Here is a 6,275-nt window from a genome sequence, read left to right as displayed (position 1 = left end):
AAGACTCTTATGCTTGCCAAGGCTGCGTTATATTATTAACAAAATGTTAGTAAAATATTGACATTTAAAATAACTTTTCTATTTTACTGTAAAATAATGATATGTGATTTACTCCTGTGATGCAAAGAATTTCCAGCATCATTACTGCAGTTTTCAGTGCATGATCCTTCAGAAATCATTCTGGCATTATGACAGTGACCTCTTTGAATGGCCAACCATCAAAAATTGTTAACAGAGATTTAACCCTCTGGGGTTCTTCGTTTAACAGTCACACTCGGGGCCTTCGGGTCAAAATTGACCCGAAGGGCGGGATTCATATTTAAAAAAGAAAATCATATTTTTTTTTTTACTTGTTTTTTATAATATTTTTTTTTTTCTTTTTTGGTGTTTTGAGAAAATTTCAAAAATAAAAAAAATTATAATTAGTATTAATGCAATAATTATGACCAAATTTTCCCCCATTGAATATAATAGAAAAAAAAAAAATGTTTACATTTTTTTTAAAGCTGCATTTCATTTTGGAGTCAAGCCTAGGCCTCATAAAAGCAATTTTTGAAATTAGGTGGATGCCGTTTCGTGGACAAACTGAGCTTTTTAAAAATGCAAAACACATGTATAATCTGAATTTTTTGGTGTGTTTGTGTATAAAGGTGTGTTTGTGTGTGTGTGTGTGTGTGTGTGTGTGGATGTGTCTATTTTGCACTCTTGATGTTTTATAGATTCACCCCTTCACTGTTGTGTGCTTTTTTTCAAGATCGTTGCTGATTTGTAGATTGCACGCACAAAAAAACTCAGTATTTTCACATTTTTGCCAATTTCCCATTCATTTCCTATGTGGGTCATTTTTGACCCGAAGGTCCTGAGTGTGACTATTTTTTTTTATGACCACTTAGACTTCTCAAATCCTGTCCCCAATTTTTTTGGGTGTTCATATACCAAGTAGCATTAAAGTCACCAAGTTTCGGACCATTCCGATGAAGCTACTATTTTTTAAAAATTTTTTATTTAAACGCTTCTGGTCATTATTGACCCCGAAGAACCCCAGAGGGTTAATAAAGATAAGATCATACTGTAGAACTTGAAATTATAACATTTGTGTTACAGTAAAAAAAACAATGCTTTTATATTAACCCTTGCATTGGACATGAAGAAAGGTGCATCTCTGTATTCATGAGTTATGAATAGAAGCATTGTGTATAGTATCCAGGTGCTGAGGTGTGTCTTTAGTTTGCTGAGCTAATAAACAAACAGATCTGAAAATGATACAAGCTCAAAGTAGATAGAGCTTTTTATCCAGTAATGATGGTTTCAAAGAGTTAACAGGCCGGCTGTGGGCGAACCATGGCTTAGAGTTTATCCAAACAGTAACTTTTATAAAACAGAGTTGCATTTCATAGATGGAATAAATGAACATGATATTTATGGCTGTGTTTTTTTTTTTGTTTTTTTTTTTTTTTTTAGAAATAAACAGTTCACAAAATTCTGGGGTGAATTCACTTAACAGTTATAGTTTAAAAAAAATTGGTTTGACTTGAAAAAATGAGTAACCTGGCTGTCTTAAAATTTTGAGTTCATTGAAATGAAAAAAGTGAGTTTAATCAATAGAAACTCAAAATGCGATGTTATCTGAACCACATTAATTATCTAAGTTGGTTTGACAAAAGTAAATCATTTTTTACCATGCTGCACTGTTAACTAAAACCATAAAAGATTTGTTATAATATACACTGTAAAAAATATTGTTGGTTTAACTTAAAAAAATAAGTAACCTGGTTGCCTTAATTTTAAGTTCATTGAACTGGAAAAATTGAGTTAATACAATGAAGGAGTTTGATTTAAGCGTCAGAAACTCAAAATATTATGTTATCTGAACTACATAAATTATTTAAGTTGATTTGACAAAAGAAAAAATGTTGTGATTACAAATCATGAAAATATATTTTTTTTACAGTATATGTATTTTTACTTTTTTTTTACAGTATTTTTTCAATAGAAAATCAATGTTACTAAAATAGCACTGCTTCAGTCTTAATCACAAACCTCAAAGTGAGCTGGAATAGCCCTGCAATGTGAGTCATTCACTGTCATTATTTTCAGCGCAAATATGCCTCCTTTCTACATAATTTAGGCGTATAGAAATACAGAAACCGTAAAAATAGTCCATAAAATGTTTCCAGTCCTCTTACTGAAAACGTTTTGTTCTTCACTAAAAATCTTCCCCTCAAACGAGTGCCGATATCAGCTATCTTGGAAAAATAACTGGTTGAGATAAGAAAAGTTTGAGTTATGTCTTTGTGTCTTCTTGAACATGTTTGCCCGAAGTGTTTTCACAGGTGTCCAATCATTGTGTGCTCGTTTGCTAAAGGAAACCCGTATGTGAGTACGAGCAGACGTGGTTACTAACGTGACATCATTCTGCATATAGTGATCTGAAAAACAAGATAATGAGTCGCACAAACACTTCAGTTCATGCCACTGTAGCCTACACAGGTAGACGGCGCAGGACCCAGACTGAGGGAATGTCTCTTCTGCCGGGAAGTGCCGGGTTTGTCCTGATAAGAATCTATCAGATAGAAGCACTCGACTGGTCATTGTCTGGTCTAGGAGAGAGTGAGGAAGTCATCAAGCCATAAGCACAGCAGGGGTGAGAGACACACACACACTGATAAGGATATTCAGACATGAGCACAGATTGACCTTGTTTGTGTCCCAGTAGAAATGTGTTACACCTTTTTACACCGTCTGAAAGGGTCCGCTTGACCTACATGCAGGTTTGTGAAGAATTCATACATGTGCTCATCATATTTATTGTAATGCATATTTAATTTACAACATACAGTAGAACAACCTCTGATAGCGTATTGCTTTTGTAAAACACTACATAAAATGCCATTCAAATGTTTATGGTACGTTTTTTTATTCAGCAAGGATTTATTACATTTATCAAAAGTGATTCTAAAGACATTTATCATGTTCTTTATGTAAATGTTGTACTTTATATGAGCAGCACAACTCTTTTCAACATTGATAATAATCATAAATGTTTCTTGAGCAGCAAATCATAATATTAGAATGATTTCTGAAGGATCATGTGACACTGAAGACTGGAGTAATGATGCTGAAAATTCAGATTATAAATTTCATTTTAAAACATATCCCAATAGAAAACACTTATTTTATATTGTAATAATATTTCACAATTTTACTGTTTTTTTGATGCAATAAATGCAGCCTTGGTGAGCAGAAGAGACTCAATAACAAAAACAGACTTTTAAACAGTGGTTTATTTATTTTTTTAACAATTTGGTTTACAGTTCCAGTCCACATTAGTTTGTCAATCCACTCAGACATCAAGACATGAGATTTTGCTCTTTGTATGATGAAAACTTTAGACGGCGCTTTTAAAGAGAAAGGACTTTGAAAGATTAATGATGTCAGTTTGAAATTGGGGGAAATACAATGCAACCAAAGATTGTGTGAGTCTGAGATTCTCATTGGTCAACAGATGCATACACTCTAAACAATGCTGGGTTGTTTTAACCCAAATTTGGGTCAAAAATGGACAAACCCAAATGTTGGGTTAAAAATGTAATTGAAAAACTTCAACTTTCACTTTCAACTGTACATTTTTAATTACATTTTTAACCCTTTGTCTATATTTGACCCAAATTTGGGTTGAAACAACCCAGCATTTTTTATGTGCCAAATTGTTTTGCAGCAAAAGTTGGCATTTTTGCAACTTTTGATTACATGACAGAGCAACACTTTGACAAACTCTTGCCCTTTTTCCTTGTGAACTCTTGTCCTCGTGATCCCTATTGACATCAATAGATTTGCCACAATTGCCAAAGCAATGTAATCTCAAGCATGTAAGTGGCTTAAAGCCAAACATGACTGTGAAAGAATAGTACAGACACACCTCAAACGTTTCAGTATCTTGCGGATTCATTGTCTTTTCCCAGCTCTTCCTCAGAAGTGCCAATGTCACAACTTGGGTTCTTGTAAACGTCCATGTTTCCTGGAAATTGCAAACATAAACCAATAAGACGGGAGACTTCCATTTTAAGTGCAGCTCTTGCCATTTTTATGCATCTGTGGGTGTGAGTGCGGTAAAACACTGACTAATTACATGTTTTATAATTAACCAGATAGTTGACGAATGACTGCCCTTATGGTCAGTTCTGTTTCTTGATAATTTCCTTAGAAGTGCGTCAGTTCGGTTTTAAGGCTGTGATGCAATACAATGTAACTCAAAAAGTTTTTTAAAAATGTGACCATGACAGATGGCATGTGATCTCAATATGAGAGTCAGTTCTTTGTGGTTTATTTTTTGTATTTTTAGTTGTAGACATGTGAGGAATATACTCAACCCGAGGATGTGTGTTTTGTTTTAGATCACAAGAGAAGTGTGATCTGGGATCAAACCCAAAACATGTATGACATCATTCCGAAGTCTTCAATCACGCAAGTAATAACCACGAACACACAGCATGTAAAATCCTGCCCTGTGGATGACACTGATTCCATGTGATACCAGAAAGGGGAATTCATTTTTTTTATGTCTAATTATTTGTTTGTTTGCTTTTTATTTATTTACGCTTGCTTTGGTTTCAGAAAAGATCTCAACGGCGTCTCAAACTGTGCTCACGTTTTCCAAGATAGCTGCAACCAAAGGTCAGACGAGATTTCAATGCGAATTTAAATATTTCTCCACATTGAGGTTATAGCTTTGCACTCTTTATGTATGGCAACAATTGTCTGATTTGTCTATTTTTATTTCTCCTGATACTTTAAAGAGGTAGTTCACCATAAAATGAGAATTTAAGTCCTCATTTACTCATCCTGGTATCCAGTCAGAAAGAAAGTTGACAGATGCGAATGCGATAACTTGGATTGTATTTAATTTTTGTGTTTTTGTCAATCTTGATTTCTCACAGAAAACCAAAGGCCAAGGTCAGGATTTTCATAAAATAATTCCTGAAATTTCCTTTTGTTTTCCACCAAAACCAGAACACTTGGAATATACGGCACATGTTGCATGGGATCATTTTGTGATACTTTTCCATCTTTTTTAAAAAGATTGATGCTGGTCGTTATTCACTGCCATTATATATTTAAATTCTCCTTTTGTGGCTTGAAAAAATAAATAATGACATACTGCATTACATTAGAACAACACCAGGGTGAGTAAATTATGACTTAATTTTCATTTTAGGGTGAACGAACCCTTTAAATTAATTGTAACTTCAAAACTGATCAAAATGATTTATTATCACGAGCTATGAAAGGGAAACTCCTGAGTTTCTTAAAAGGTTACCCACTCCTTGAGTGTGTGTAATGACTCTGCCTGTTGGTCTTGTGGAAAGTTTCACAGCTTCTTTTGTGGGTTAAACCATCAGTGGTCTGTTCAATTTTAGCAGAACTATGTTCTGATCTCATGATCAGGGCACCGCTACCTTGAAACACACATATATGATGCTGATGTGTGATTCTGGCAGGACATCTGTCCTTACTCTGAGGACGATCAGGTTCTGCTCTATGTGAAATGAATACACCCCAATTTCACCGTCCAGTCAACAGTCAGATAAACTGCCTTTGTAATTCTTCACTCTTTATCTCAACTGAGATGAGAAGAACCTGAGCTGACACTGTTTCAGTCAGGCGTGTTGTTCCTGTATGATCATGTCCCTCGACATCACAGCCGCTTACTGGAGAACCTTCATCTGAATCTGAAGGACACTAGAGACTCGTCTGTGTTTCGCAAGTCAAGCATCACTATTACAGCTCATACTTAACCCTCTGGGGTTGTTCGGCCCAAATGGACTCGAAGAATTTAAATTTAAAAATGTTAAAAATCACAGCTTCCTCGGAATTGTCCGAAATTTGGTGACTTTGTTGATATTTGGTATTTGAACACCCCAAAAAATTGAGGACAGGATGTGAATAGTCTAAGTGGTTGTAAAAAAAAATAGTCACACTTGGGGTGTTCGGGTCCAAATGGACATGCATGGAAAATTGGCAAAAATGTGAAATACTGAGTTGTTTTGTGCGTACAATCTACAAATCAGCCACGATCTTGAAAAAAAAAGCACACAACAGTGAAGGGGTGAATCTATAAAACATCAAGAGTGCAAAACAGACACATCCACACACACACACAAACACACTTTTATACACAATTTTTTTTTTGCATTTTTGCATTTTTAAAATGCTCAGTTTGTCCACCAGATAGCATCCATCTCATTTCAAAAATTGCTTTTATGAGGCCTAGGCTT

Source organism: Pimephales promelas, chromosome 18, assembly GCF_988280905.1.
Source record: "Pimephales promelas chromosome 18, fPimPro1.hap1.1, whole genome shotgun sequence".
Classification (NCBI taxonomy): domain Eukaryota; kingdom Metazoa; phylum Chordata; class Actinopteri; order Cypriniformes; family Leuciscidae; genus Pimephales; species Pimephales promelas.
This window is presented reverse-complemented; position numbering follows the sequence as displayed.